The following is a 16,224-nucleotide window of genomic DNA, read 5'->3' as shown; positions in this document are numbered from 1 at the left end:
TTTGATAGATAGATAGATAGATAGATAGATAGATAGATAGATAGATAGATAGATAGATAGATAGATAGATAGATAGATAGATAGATAGATAGATAGATAGATAGATAGATAGATAGATAGATAGATAGATAGATAGATAGATAGATGGATAGATAGATAGATAGATAGATAGATAGATAGACTTGTATCTTGTCATATTTGGTTTTGTATATAGAATATTATTTATGGTGTGTGGCATTTCTTTGCATTCATGTATTCAAAGAACTCGGAACAGTTTTGACTTTTTAGAGGTATATTATTATATAGATTATAGGTTCTTGGTTCACATGAAATTGTTCATTTTCAACATTTTCCATCAAGAAATAAAAACATAACAACTCTTTTTAAATGCCAACGGAGAGGTATAGGAAGCTGTTATTAAGCTGCAGCTATTACATGTTAACTTCCTGCTGGCTAAAGGTGAAGCTTTGTGCATTTTTTATTTATAATAAAAAACAAACGGTTTCAGAGGAAGGAAACATTTTACAAGTTGATGAAATGGCTGTTTTCATAAAAGCTTCCCATGGTTTGCGTAAAGAAAAGAAAGCTTACTTGAAATTGCATAACACCAATCTTTAATAGCAACATAAAAAAAATAACTATTCAGGCAGAGAAGTGATGGTTTCTGCTAATTTCGCAGAACTCTCGCCAGCTCATTATGGGGCAGTTTGTAATTCATACTCTCGCCTTTTCTTCCTGATGGACAGTCCCAATGAATTACAGTTGTCAAAGTGTATCAAGGTATCACGGCTTGCATTGAAAGTAGGGAATCACTTTCAGTTACTGTATAGGTTTCTGTTCTTTCTAAGGAGGTATATTTGCCTGTATAGCGTTCATTTTTAGGACATTACACGTAAAGATATTTTTGAAAGAAGCCTACGAAACCGCTGCGTTTTCTCCTTTTTAGGAAGCTAAGGAGATGCAGAAATGGCAGATTTCTCCAGAAGGAACATTATTCATATGTTTAGGTCTAACTAACTGCACTCACCAGAGTGAGAAACGGAAAGAAACGGAACTATGTCATCATATACATTAATTGGCTGCGAGAGAGGAGCGTGGCAGATGAGCTCCCAATGCCAGCATAAGGTCTGAACAACTTGTATAATTTCGAGTGACCTCAATAACTACGATCTGAACTGAAAGCTAACCCATGTACCAAGATCAAAGCTATTGCAAAGGACTGGAAGGATACCGCCATCCCTATGTCAGGACGCTTGTCGCCCTAGCGATCTTAAATGAGATGGGAACATTTGTCCCTGTCTGTGTAACTGATATGCCTTTGTATTCTTATTCAGCAGCATTTTTTTTCTAAGTCCACGTCACTAACCCTCCACCCGCACTGTTGGAGAGCAGATGACTGCATGGATTTCACCCGTGGCATGGTAGATAAGGCAACTTCCTGTCACAAGTCACTCAGTCCATTGAGACTCGAATTTGTTTTTATTATGTGTTATGGTCAATTTGTCTTATTAAACACATTGTATTACTTCTACCACTGCTATTAGTACAAGTGCCACTTTTACAACCACCACTTATTCTTGGCTAATTGGACTGATGTATGTTACTCATTTTTTTATTAGGAAATAATTTTGTGTCGCAGCTTTAAATGGACTATCCAAGTGAAACAATGGCATGTATGATACCATGGTTTTCTCCACATCCCCACCCTACAATAAGATCATGCCTCTCGCGCATTAAAAAATCATAGGGTAAACAGCCAAAGGATGACTCTCTATTTGATGGCCTAATGGAGTGCCCCGGTTGGTTGGAGAGACTGTTGGAACCTCGACTGAGGCCCCGCCCCGGTCACCAGTGACAGTGACAATTGAGCTGATTAACCAGTACGTTTAGTAATTCATTTGTGAATGTGGCAATAGGGGTAATTCTTGGGCCTTATTACGTATGGTGACACTACGAGCCCCAGGATGGGGCTGTGGGATTCTCTCCCAGAACTAGAACGGCTGCGTTTGTATAATGTTATACTATGTGTTATACTAAGTGTTACTAAGTGGTATACTAAATGTTATACTAAGTGTCATTTTGGGACTTGGGACATTGTAAACAGCACCAGTGGCAAGAACTGCATAATTTAACGTGATGGTGTAAGGAGTCAGGCCTAATGTTTACCAGATATTTTCTAACAGGTGCAACCTAAGAGTATTTATTTCAGTGCACTACATGTGATGTTATGCCTAATGTTTTAATGACGGGTGCAATTTATAAATGTAGCTATAGTGGACTAAATGTGTTATGACAATTGCCTAGTTAGCACAGTGATTTCTAATCTATGTATTGTTGTGACAATTGCCTAATGGTAAAGTGATTTCTGTGATTGGGGTCTAATGTGTTTTATATATAAAACAGGTGCTATTTTTAGATAACTTTGTGTGGAGTCTCTTTGGTGGTTTGCCTAGTGTGTCACTGGTGTGTGTGTATTGCACAAACGCTTTACACATTGCTTCTGATATAAGCTGGACCCTCTCTACCAAGCTACCAAGCACCTAAACTGTGGAATACCCTCCCCCAAAACATTAGGCTGAGTCCTTCCCTTCTTCAGTTCCGTAAACTTTTAAAGACCTGGCTGTTTGACCAATAACTCCCTACTACTTTTTTCTAGCTCTCAGCTTTACAAGTAAGTGTATTTCCCAGCGCTGAGACTCCTGCGGGTATTCGTCGCGCTTTAGAAATGTCAAAAATAAAATAAATAAAATAAATTGAACAGGAGTTATCAAGTGTGTGTAATTCCCTTACCATGACTAGAGTGGCGGGTTCTTCCTGACTTAGGTGCATACCCTAGCCTTCAAACACACGATAGATAGAAGGTCCCAGGGCATATTTATAGCTTTTACCGCTCTGGTAAAAGCAAAGGAGTGAAGATCAGGGATCTTGATGTTATTGCCCCTCCCCTCCTTATCGGTTAGTGTACAGTGAATCATCTTGTAGACCCTTTTTAAAATCAATTTTACATATACATACACAAAAGTGTACAGCAAGCGGTATGGTGCCACTTGTCATTTATCTTTTTTATTCATAAGAATATTATGTACAGACACAGTAATGCGTGTTAAATATGTGTCCATGCATATCTGTCCTCTCCATTAAGAATAGGTTCTCTAGGCAATTGTATGATTCTCTAATATCACACACACCAGCGTTGCTATGTTATTGCCCCACGTTCTTCTCCACATTCGATACTGTCAACAAAAGAGTTTTTTACTCACGCCTGGATCAAGATCCCTGACCTTCACTCCTTTGCTTTTACCAAAGCGGTGCTCTACTTACCTGAGCTGCAGCCAGGTGAGGCGATGCTTTATCCTCCAACCTATAAGATAAGCAGATCCATACCCTAAATGTGGGTGCAATATGTGTACTGCTGATGCATATAAATTCATCAGCATTGGTTGTTGTTAATGGATGTTGTTATTGAGTATGACACCATTGTTTGTTCTTTTTTCCTTGCTTCCTGTATTTGGCATGATTCTCCTTCACCTCTGGACATCATTCAGTATCCCGGAGGAATTACCCTATGTACCTAGGACTTCCAGGTGACATGGTTATTAACTTGTATTATTTTATCACTTTTCACTCTTTGTAGTAGCGATAATTTGGTCCTGATAAGGCAGTGGACAATCTGAATCCATTCTCTGCTGAAACATGTGGACCTATAGCTTTAAATAGCAGTTATTTGTTAAACCTGCTACTATTCTGCACTGTTTTTAATATTGGAAGTTTGAGAGGCACTATTAAACTTCTTTGTCCTCTCTTCTCTCCAATTTTACACACATCAGCATTTTTTCACTTTCACTTTTTCACGCACAGCAAATCAGTAATCTCAACACATTCTTTCCCGATACCCCTTAATTAACCTCATAATCAATGGTCTAGCAGCAACCACTCTAACATCTATTGGCTGCAAGTATATTCACCTTGGTGTGAGGAGACCCATATGATGACAAAGGCGGTATTGGACGATTACTGATGGGTACTTTTTATATTCTGGAAATATCTTGTTGTGCTAAAGTTACACATAGGAATATGCCTTTTCTCTTCTATTCCTTTCTGAGTAGTTCATGCCTTTCACAGGACGTGTAGTTGATCCTCTAGACACATAGACACCTTTGTTTTTGTAAATGGCATACCCTAGCCAACGAGAAACCCCATTTCTAACAAGTCTAGGTCCTGTTCTGTACTCTATTAAGTTGTGACGTGAACAACACCTCTCTATGGCGGTGGATGTCAATATCCACCACCTCTAACATGTGTCACAAAACATGCAGAATCACAACCGCAGCATAAGTCACAGACACACACATGCACACCCATACAAGTCAAAATGTTTCCTAAAAATTTGCATAATTAATCGAATTATGAATTTGTACATTTTGAATTATCTTGACTTCCTGTAAAAAATGCGATCACTTGTCCCTTACTCAGAGGTGTTAATACATGGACCTACTTGTAATGACTGTAGAAATGTATGAAACATGTCTGATATTTGTAAGCAAAAATAAAACAATATAAGCAACACTGTCATATAAACAACACTGATAATTCCCCTCACAGAACAAAAACAAGTAAGCAAATCTAAATTTGATGTAAAAAAATCAATTAGATGGCAAGCAATTTGCAAACATTCCCTGTTGCACAGCTTGAAATCTGCCTAATTAACAGCATTCTGTATTATATTAGGGTGTATGTCATGTAACATATGTTTGCCTTTAATAATTCCCTGTTTGCGGTTCAGGGAAGATCTGGCTTGGCAGTTCGGGCTGGACTGTTCCCATGAGGCACAGGGTCAAGACTGATTTGCAATAACTGGGTCTGAACTGATGTGGCAAAATGAGCTAAAGAACGATGATGGATTCAACCCAGATCTGTGAATGGGAGTAAGTGTCTGAAAAGTTTCAGTGCTCCGTCCAGCATCTCCTTCTGTTTGCTTTTTTTGTACTAAATTGGCAAGGTATGCCCAGACGAGGGTCCCATGCTCACTTTGCCACTGGATTTAAGCCAGCCGACTGATGAGGGGTGTCACCCCGAAACTGGTCCCAGGATGCTTGGTTCTGGTTTAGGGAAGACCTTGCTTGGCAGTTCAGGCTGCACTGTTCCCGTGAGGCACAGGGTCAAGACTGATTTGCATATAGCTTTGTCTGAACTGGGGTAGCAAAGCGAGCTAAAGAACGATGATGGAGTCAACCCAGATGTTTAACTGGGGGTGAGTGTCTGAAAAGTTTCAGCTCTCCGTCCATCATCTCCTTGCATTTTCAAACATCTGGAAAACAGCATAGAGGGACGATCAGCCCCTTTGTTGTTTATTGTTTTTCCGCAAAAACAAACAATAGATGATCTATCATTTCTCAGCCTTTCCGCATGCAGTGCAAAATTTAGTACCCCCATGATTGGCTTTCGATTTAAAAGTAACTGGAGCTTAAGGTAGAGTTCCCGACCGGAACCTAAGGTATAGTGCTTTTGTTAGGACAGGATCTATTTTATCCATAAAGTTCTCAGAAGAAGAAAATCGCATAAACTCATCAAATGTCTTGGTCAAACCCTGAACTTCTGTTAAATCACATGATTATGAGGGATGTGATGAGTTTAGAGCACAGTCAAAAGATACCATGGATGGCGTATTTGTTCAAATCTTTTAATGAATTAGGACGACCAGATCTATTCACCTCTCCCTCGTGTATCACAAAGCAGGATGTGACAGCTATAAAAAAACAGTTTTTGTCTAGGGCATACATGTTGCGAGAAGAAGTCGAATTATCAAAACCATCTGTTCGAATGCATTATTTGTCACTCCAGTCACCTGCAATTGAACCCTATTTATGTTTTGTCACTAACCCGTTCCATAGATTTTTGTTAACAAAATTCAGATTCAACACTATTCATTTTTATTTAGGCCATTTTAATACTTGGATGAAACCTGAGTTAGCTCCCCCATGCACCTGTGACAATTTTTCTGTTCAGGACAGTTTACATTTTGTTATGTTTTGCGACTTCTTCTCCGACCAAAGGAAAAAATACCTGCTACCAGTCTTAAGAGATGCGGGCTTCTCCCAGGTGAGACCAGCCATGTTATATTTGAAATCAATGGGTAACATCTGTATCACTTTCGCCATGGCCAATTTCCTTGTGGCAGCAACCAGAGCTAGAAGGGGTATGATTTTGGAAATTTGACGTACATAACGTGTTTCTTAAAATATTTTAACGTACTGATTTTTCGTCTAATTAACTTGCTCATAAACGAAATTGTTTAATTTCTTTTTAAATTGTAAATAATACTGTTTTTATGTACTTTGTATGATTTTAACAAATCGAATAAAGTTAATTTGACTGACTGACTGACTGCATATAGCTTTGTCTGAACTGGGGTAGCAAAGCGAGCTAAAGAACGATGATGGAGTCAACCCAGATGTTTAACTGGGGGTGAGTGTCTGAAAAGTTTCAGCTCTCCGTCCATCATCTCCTTGCATTTTCAAACATCTGGAAAACAGCATAGAGGGACGATCAGCCCCTTTGTTGTTTATTGTTTTTCCGCAAAAACAAACAATAGATGATCTATCATTTCTCAGCCTTTCCGCATGCAGTGCAAAATTTAGTACCCCCATGATTGGCTTTCGATTTAAAAGTAACTGGAGCTTAAGGTAGAGTTCCCGACCGGAACCTAAGGTATAGTGCTTTTGTTAGGACAGGATCTATTTTATCCATAAAGTTCTCAGAAGAAGAAAATCGCATAAACTCATCAAATGATTCATTCAGTTTCCCCAAACCTGCCGGGTGGGACAATTCAGACTCTTTCTGTAACCAGTAGATAACCTTTAGTTTTTTTACTGGATGTGAGGAAATGGAATATGGATCTATCCAATACTCTTACAGACCTAACGAATAATAGGTTTGTTTTACAAAGGCTAACCACTGGAGCTTCCCCCACCCTGGGACCTCTCCAGAACATCTTTTTAATTCCCTATATATATGTAGGACCAACCCAATTAATCAAAATGTGGACCATATTTTAAGGTCATATTTAAAACCTGAGAGGAACTTTGGGGGATGTTGAGCACCATTCTCAAAAAGTTATTCTCTGCCAATTCCTGAGCATCTAGTTTATTGTGGCCCCACAGATCAACACCATGGGTAGCAGTAGCTACAGCTTTGGTCATTAAAACTTTAAGAATAGGTGAGACTAGGTGAATGGAGGATTTTTTTGCAAATTTAAATAAGGCTGCTGCTCTATGTTTCAAAATGAGGGAATTTTTGGAAACTTGGATTGCCCAGGAATTAGTACTGGGAAATCGGATGCCAAGGAAATCAAATTCATGGACACTCTCTCATTTTTGAATAATTCATTACTTTTATAGAGGTCGACTTTCACTTAGTTATCTTGGTGCTTTGCTGACCTACTTAGTGATCTTTTTAGAGAAAAGCACGAACACCAACAGGTCAACTTTAAATACGCTTGCAAGACGGGACCTAGCTCATAATCTCTCATTTCATGAAACCTCTATCTATTTGGGGAAGAGCTCTCATTCTAGGTGTATTAACCCTCTAAAACCTGTATTGGGATCAATTGCCATAAATTTGGTTTTCCTTTCAATTATTTTAAGGTCATAGTCCAAACAAAAAAGACAGAACTTGTTCAAGAGGAACTCAAGGCCATTTTGGATCTTAGATATCGACAATTTGTGTTCTGAAAACAACAAAGCTAGTGTCTTAGTTCCCCCAAAGAACCTTGGAATCATTTTCGCAGATCAACAAGTGATCTTACACTCATTGATAAACAACATTAACAGCATAGGGGCAGGTACACCACCTCTCGCACTCCTTTTCATTACCTAAGGGATCAGTAGATTCCTACTTTGGATCCCTAGTGTACTTGGGAAAAGTTATCTCAATGAAGCCGCATGATGATGGTAAGAAGGGGGTCGGATTACCCCAGGTCTCTTAGAGTGCACCATAATCTATCCCCATGTACCATAAACTATTGGTGCTTTCAAGTCTACAAAAGCAGCATAAAGACTGCATCTATGCTGACCAAGTCCACCTCTTTCCACCTTACCATGAGAAACCTAAACACAGAGTGGACCTTACTGTTCTTGGGGCAAAAACTGGCCTGAAATTGAGTCACGATCTTGTTTTCTTTGATCCAGTAAAGGAACTGATCCAATATTACTTTACAAAAGATCTTTTGAGTGCAATCAATGAGGCTAATTGGCCGGTAGTTCGCAGGGTACAGTTTTGATCTTTTCTTATGGATAGGAATATTCTCCGCCCCCTTCCATGACTTAGGTATATCTGTGCCTGCCATAATGGTATTAGTAATGTGGGTTAGATATGAAACCCAGATATCGAGTTCAGAAATACAGAGATCCACTGGGATTCAATACAAGCAGGGGCCTTACCTGGTTTCTGGGTCAGTGCAAAACATCATAACACAGACAGGACCAGGCTTTTCTTATGACTCCTGTTTGGATAAATAGGTAAGGTACTGTATGAAGCTTTCAAATTCGTCAATCAGTCTTGTGGTAGAATATGGGACTCTGGTTTAATCCTGGCAGACTTAGCCCTGTGAACGATTATATGCCAAAATACCTTTGGGTCCCTGATCGCTCAGCTGCTAGTATATCACTCCAGATGGCTCAGTCCCAATTGGATTTTGAAAGTTTTTGGGATAGTTTATAGTAAGCTCTTGCGAAGACCCCCCTCTTTGCAGGTACCAAGGAGGTGGCTTTTCACCACTCTACAGTCCTTGTTTTACCATGAGGGATCTATTGTCACAGTAGGGTTCTTTGTAAAGGAGCGTTTGGCAAAAACTGCCTTTTTATTCCTCAAACCATTTAGTATGAGCACACATGATCTCATCAGGAGTTAACTCTGGGTCAGCTAAAAATAACAAAATAGGCATAATGTCATGGTCTATAGGGGCATGAAGGGCATGAAGGGCCACATTCTTCACTAAGCTCTTCCAACTAACCAGAAACTCCTGTGTGCCCTACCAGTGATGTCACAGGGTAAGGAAAAGAGGAATGTGATTACTTTCTGGCCTAGGGATGACTTTCATATCATTAATCATACCCTAAAATTGGTGATCCACAAAAAATAATCAATATGGCTGAAATACAGGTTTCTATTGAATGTCGGACATCTCTCCAGGTCAAATTCAGTTCTGCCATATCAAGCTCTTAGTTGGTTACATATGCTAAAATCCATCAATTGCAGGGCTACTTTGAAGGTAGTTTTGAAACAAGGTCCTGAGATTTGGGGAATACCCAAATAGTGATCATTTTGACAGTTTTTTCCCCTTTGTAGTACACGTTAACATCCCCTCCTATAACTACAGATCCCTTAGTATTATAATTGATAATATGATTCAGTTTATAAATTACATGGGACTCAGCCTTCTTAGATGCACTCCTGCAATAGACAATAAAAAGGAGAATGTTTTATTTTTTTTGGTAGAAGAATCTCAAGACCAAGAATTTCTGGGAAAGCAATAGATAGGTGTCTAAACTGGCATCCTAAGAAACTTTGACTCACCTGACGGTCTACCAGATTTTGACACACAAGTGGGCACATGGTATGTAATGAACCCCAGCATATGGGAAGTGCTGAAAGAACACGGGTTAACCCAAGAAGTCACTGGGACCTGGGTGGATAAGTGGTACAGACAAAGTGGTCCCAGATAGTCAAACAATTAACTTGGCAATAAAATCACTTGAGTAAATACAAAGACAATTATAACAACATTGTTTTTAATCACAACGTGTATCTTAAAAAATCATTCATAAAATAAATACATAGTAAATTACATATAATGCCCTTAGGGGCATTATATGTAATTTACTATGTATTTATTTTATGAATGATTTTTTAAGATACACGTTGTGATTAAAAACAATGTTGTTATAATTGTCTTTGTATTTACTCAAGTGATTTTATTGCCAAGGGGCATTATATGTAATTTACTATGTATTTATTTTATGAATGATTTTTTAAGATACACGTTGTGATTAAAAACAATGTTGTTATAATTGTCTTTGTATTTACTCAAGTGATTTTATTGCCAAGTTAATTGTTTGACTATCTGGGACCACTTTGTCTGCATCACCAGCATATGGGAAAGCATAATTTCCCAGGTTTCTTGGAACATAGCAGCAATGTCATCCTCATCTATAAAGACTCCCCAATCTAGTAATGTTCTAAGAAATCGAAATACATTTGTTTGGCAAGTTTGAGTTAAATGAGACTTCTAGGCAGTTTGAAAGCAATTTGCAGGGTACTAACAACATTAGTACTCCAAGGAGGGGTTTGTAAACGTTATTAGCACAATGGCAAGGTGAATCCCAGGGATCCTCCAAATGCCATAACTAAAACAGAGCCAGAACCAAGAAAAAGAAGGCCAAGTAGAAAAAAACTCACTACCCCTATTGTTTGACATTTGTGGGATCCATATGAAGGCCAGCCAATCCACTCAAGATTGGTGTGAGGAAGGTTGAGGGTACCCGAGTCCCGGCAAAGGAAAAACCCTCCTTTGATGTTGGATCTGAGGAGTCGAAGAAATAGTGGCTCAGGTTTGCAAAGAGAACAACCCTGTCACAAAGGAATGATGGATAAACTGAAGTTTGATGAAGTCTAAATTGTAAGAAAAAGACATTCGGGAGGCCCTTACTATATCAGAACTAATAATACTGTAGCATTTTCTCATATTTCGGATCTGGCGGATCACTTTATTCATCAAAGAAGCTTTGTCTTCTTTAGCTTGCAGATGTAATGTAGTCATGAATTTGTCATGAAAGAAGTAAAGGCATTTTAGGATTCAGCAATTGACATGTAGGAATATATGACTCAACAGAAGGGACATATGTTGAAGCAACAACAGGGATTTCAGCAGGTGGAAAATGACAATAAACTGATTAAGACACACACCCCCTCCCCCCATTAAAACCATTCAGATGGTCAAGGGTTTGGATGAAATCAGGGCCTAAATGACTCTGGGTCTTACTTTCTAGCCTAGGAGGGCCTAGCCCGACTTTTGGGGAAGGTCTCAAGCTGTTGGATATTCAGCAAGGAATGGAGCTCTTCTCTTAGGATCTCTCGCTCTGCCCACAAAGAGTTAATGAGAACGCAAAGATCCTTATTCTGCATACCATAGTCCTCCATCTCTACAACCTGCGTGATAGGAGAGACAATTGTTTCTAAGTTTCTAGGAGGCATATCACTAGGAGCTAATGTGGAGAAACATATAGCACAAGTAACCACAGGTTTTAGGGTCAATCAATCAATCAGAACATCTGTAAAGCACACTCCTCACCCGTGAGGCTCTCAAGGCGCTAGGGGGAGGGGTGCTGTTACTGCTTAAATAGCCAGGTCTTGAGTAGCCTCCTGAAGGTTAGTAGGTCCTAGCTCTGCCGTAGGAGGATGGGTTCCAGGTCTTGGTGGGAAGGTGGGAGAACGATCTGCCGCTGGTGGCCGCTCTTTGGATGCATTTGACAGTGGCGAGGGCGAGGTCGAAGGAGCAGAGCTGGCAGTTCGGGGGGCAGTTCGGGGTGTAGAAGGTGAGGTATGCCAGTCCGGTGTTGTGGATTGCCTTGTGTGCATGTGTGAGGAGCTTGAAGGTGACCCTCTTTTTGACAGCAAGCCAGTGTAGGTCTCTCAGGTGGGGTGTGATGTGGCTGCGGCGAGGGATGTTGAGGATCAGGCATGCAGAGGTGTTCTGTATGTGTTGTAGTCGTTTCAGGAGTTTGGCTGAGGCTCCTGCATAGAGGGTGTTTCCATAGTCCAGCTTGTTGATGACGAGGGCCTGGGTGACCGTTATTCTTGTTTCAGTGGGAATCCAACAGTAGATCTTGCAGAGCATGTGGAGGGTGTTGAAGCAGGAGGATGAGACAGCATTGACTTGCTTGATCATGGTCAGTGTTGAGTCGAGGATAAAGCCCAGGTTGCATGTGTGTTCGGTGGGTGTTGGTGCTGCTCCCAGTGCAGTTGGCCACCAGGAGTAGTCGCAGGCTGAGGGGCTGGAGCTGAGGATGAGGACCTCCGTCTTGTCCAAGTTAAGCTTCAGATGGCTGTTCTTCATCCACTCGGCGACCAACTTCAATCCTTCGTGGAGGTTGGTTTTGGATGTGAGTGGGTCCTTGGTGAGGGAGAGGATCAGCTGGGTGTCATCGGTGTAAGAGATGATGTTAAGGTTGTGAAGTCGGGTGACGGTGGAGAGTGGTACCTTGCAGACGTCGTCAAGCTGAGGGATGATCCTTGGGGTGCACTGCAGATGATCTTGGAGGCTTCGGAAAGGGGAGAGGCTGACGCTTTGGGTTCAGCCAGAAAGGAAGTAGTTGGTCCATTCCAGAGCCTTGTCTCAGATTCCTGCATTGTGGAGGCATGTGTGTAGGGCAGGGGTCTCCAAACCGGTCCTGGAGGGCCGGATCCATGCCAGACTTTTTGGATATCCCCATTGAGATACATGTAGTTATTTGAAAAATCTGACATGCATCCGGCCCTCCAGGACCGGTTTGGGGACCCCTGGTGTAGGGTGTGCTGGCAAACAGTGTCGAAAGTGGCTGATAGGTCCAGGAGGATGAGGGCTGCAGTTTCGCCGTTGTGCAGCAGGGCCCTGATGTCATCGGTGGCAGTGATAATGGCAGTTTCGGTATTGTGGTTGCATCAGAACTCAGACTGGGATTAGTCCAGGATGTTGTTCTCCTCGAGGTTGCGAGTCAGCTGTCTGTTGACCACTGTGGGCCGGAAGTTGTTGAGGTGTCTCGGGTCCGCCGTGGGTTTCTTGAGTAAGGCATTGATCTCGGCGTGCTTCCAGCTATCCAGGAAGGTTGCGGTCTCAAAGGAGATGTTGATGGCCTTGCGGAGATGGTGTGCGATGGTGGCGCTCGCTTTGTTGAAGATGTGGTGTGGGCATGGGTCTGACGGAGCACTGGAGTGGATGGTGTTCATGATTTTGATGGTGTCATTGTCGTTTATGTTGGTCCAGGTGAGCAGGGGATCAATGTGGGTGGTGGGCTTGGGGTCTGAGGTGTCGGTGGCTGTCGGGGCGGTCAGGTTGTTGATCATTTATTTTGGTCATTTGGTCATTTATGATCTTGAGATACAAGTGGACTGCATGGAGGGGAACTAGCTTGAGCATACACCCCTTTTGTTTTTCAATAGAATCAATTGTAGGTGACAGTCTTGGGTCTGCCAAGTTTTTCCTTAAACAAGGAGGCTAGTGGTATCTTTTTCTGGATTTCACCCGATGTGCAAGGAATTTTTCCAGCTGTAAAATATGTTCCACCTCTTCTAGGAGGTAGTCTATATCATGTACGGTAGTAATATGGAAACAATCCTTCGCTTTTTTGCCTATTGGTACTCCAGCACGTTTGACAGTACTCTTCCTTTTCCCCATGGTTAATTAGAACAAATAACTTGGTAAATGGGGACATGGGAAGAAAGCTGATTATTTAGGGAAGGCCAGAAAGGTCAGCAGCACAAAGCTGACCAGAGAGTGCCAAAGGGATGCATGACGGCATGCAGATGGAGAATGTGGGCTGAAATTCACTGAAAAAGAAAAGTCAAAGAAACATTGTAGTTAGGTATGGTAATAGGATTTTCCCTTTTACAAAAAAAAAAAAGTAACTTATGAAACCAAAGATCAAGGTGACTACATAGTTAGGATTTGAAATTTTGTTAACAACTAAAGGTAATAAAAACCCCAAAACCCCTAAGTTTACCAGTTAGAGTGTGGTGAACTAACGAAAATTTGCACCCCCATTATGCACTGCTTACAACCTCACAAAATATGTCTCTGAAGACTTGTTAAATAGCATCATGGATGACATCCCTGATAACATCTAAAATCTCATCATGGATGACATCACTCAGAACATAATTTAATGAATGTGAAAGTTTGCTAAATGCAGTGCTAAAGTGTGTAACGTTTCACAACATGCACATGAAGCATTTCTGTGAAACTCACCCACGTTTAGTAGATGTTATGATTGTTTTTTTTACCAGTATAAGAACTGTGTAAAAAATGTAATGTCTCTGTTTACAATAATGCGACCAACAATCTATGTGAGAGTAGTCCTAAAAGTTTAAATTACTCACAAATGTAAGTTACCTTTATAAATTGCTCTGGTAATGTCTCAGTAGACATTAAACGCAATCAGCAGTTTAATAAACCTTGAATACCATTCAAAAAATGTTTGATTAGTATATGCTTCAATAAAATGTACTTGTTGAAAACCTCTCCTGACATAGAATTTTAATTCAACGGCTTCACATATATTCATTAGTCATTGATGCAGCATACATTCATAATGCGATCCTATAGACAATCCGCTTTAGTTTGTAAAAATACCCTATACATATTCCTGAAATTAGCAAATTGGTGTAGACCAATAGGGCAATGTAAATGTAAATGTAAATGTCAAGGTATTTGTAGAGCGCACTGTCACCAAGCGGTTTCCTGGCGCTATTACTCATACCGCTGTGGAACCCCTCCTGGCTTTCCCTGTGAAGTGTCCACTCCTGGGCACCCCCAGGGTGAAGCCAGGCATCCACAGCGCTGTTGGGGCCGGTGTGGAGGTTAAGCAAGCTATTGCCCAGAGTTGCAGCGTGGGACCCATGATTAGAATAGGCACCGAGGCGAGAAATCAGGTCCGAGGAATTATGAGCCCAAGACCCGCCGAGGCGGGAATTGAACCCTGGTCCCGGACCAGAACTCTGCATCAGGGTCTGCCGCTCTAACCATTGAGCCACACTCCACGGTATGCTTGCAGTCATACCGTGGCTTGCACTGTGTGAAGTGAGACAGCCATTACACTGTACAATCTTCAGCACTGTTGGTATCAAAATGTTCACTGAACTTCAAGAAATGAATAGCTGCACCATAAAAATCTTCAGTTCATTTAGAAATTGTTGATGGCTCCACATAACAATTCTTTAACAACAGCATGTGCACAGAATCCACAGGCGAATGTTGTACTGTAGGGATAGCTTTCAGGGTTTCTCACATATTTTTGCAACAAGAATTTGATGTAGGCAACATGTTTGTGACATACGCCTGTAACTCACACTAGTTGAGCTCAGTTTGTTTAAATGAAGTAGTATTTGAACTTATAAATTGATGGGTAGTTAAACTGTGAACGAAGTACATTTTATCATTTCTTTCTTGTGCTATGTAGGCCCTTCACTAGCTACGTTGTTTTCTAGTGTTATCTATGAGTTTATAGAGTAATTTGATGAACAGTAGCTTGGATGATGTCATCAGCTATATCATCATTGATGTCATCAATTATGTGATTGAAATACCATCTTTGATGTCCTCAATTATTCTATTTAACATGTCATGATGATGTAATATGTGAGGTCTTTAGCAGTTAATCCCAGGGATTTTAGGAATTACTGAAGCTTGTGGTGAAGGTAGCTCCACAAGATAAACAAGGTAAAAGTTGAGCCCAGCTGATTGAGCCTGAAGAGTTATGATTGAGAGCCCATTCCAAAAACATCTGTGAGAAGTCCCAAACCTTCTGTTTGCAACACATTATCCACCAATGGATATCTGGGCATGTACCCATAATAAGTAGTTGGCACATAGTGCCATTGGACATCTTTTATGTAGTGAGGATGTTTATTAGGTGTGGATATGTATTCTTGAGGCATTGAAGAGATTTGTTAATTAATATAGGATATAAGGACATCACAGTTGGAGGTGGTTTATCTCATACTGGTGTTGTAAGCATGGCTTTAATGTTGTATGATACTGTCCCTTGCCGAAGTTGAATACTACATTTAGTGGTTAGCCTGTCTTTTTATTGCATTCAAAGGCTATTTTATGCCAATTTTAGTATTCAATAGTGTTCTTTTTGGGAAGGCTAGTGCATGAAGACTACTGATATGTGAGTGGTACATCTTGAATACTAACAGAATACTAAGCACATACTTATTTGTAATCGCATAGTCTTCATTTACAATGCAGAACATTTAGTGAATACAAACAATTTGAATACTACTAGACTTTAAACAGACTACTATTAACATTCTTTTCAAGCTGCATTCTGAATGGTATATTGGTGCCTCTTTTATTACACTATTTTTATGCCTTATTTAATATACTATTGTGGTGTTTGTATATTGTAGGGTAGTGTTTTTGGGTTTAGGGTAGTGCTGGGGGATCGTGCAGGGTAGTGATTTAGTGTA

The 16,224-nt window shown here is 40.6% G+C and overlaps 1 long non-coding RNA gene across 1 annotated transcript in view; it reads left to right on the top strand.

Annotated features, from left to right (window-relative positions):
• LOC147747605 (uncharacterized) overlaps nt 1–16,224 on the top strand; it is a 119,513-nt gene that overhangs the window by 65,868 nt on the left and 37,421 nt on the right. The window contains exon 3 of the long non-coding RNA XR_015299678.1: nt 3,546–3,584. This is a non-coding gene — a long non-coding RNA (uncharacterized LOC147747605). The remainder of the gene's footprint in view (nt 1–3,545; nt 3,585–16,224) is intronic.

Source organism: Lissotriton vulgaris, chromosome 1_1, assembly GCF_964263255.1.
Source record: "Lissotriton vulgaris chromosome 1_1, aLisVul1.2, whole genome shotgun sequence".
NCBI lineage: Eukaryota > Metazoa > Chordata > Amphibia > Caudata > Salamandridae > Lissotriton > Lissotriton vulgaris.
The sequence above is the reverse complement of the archived record's forward strand: the minus strand, read 5'-3'. Positions and strand labels throughout refer to the sequence as shown.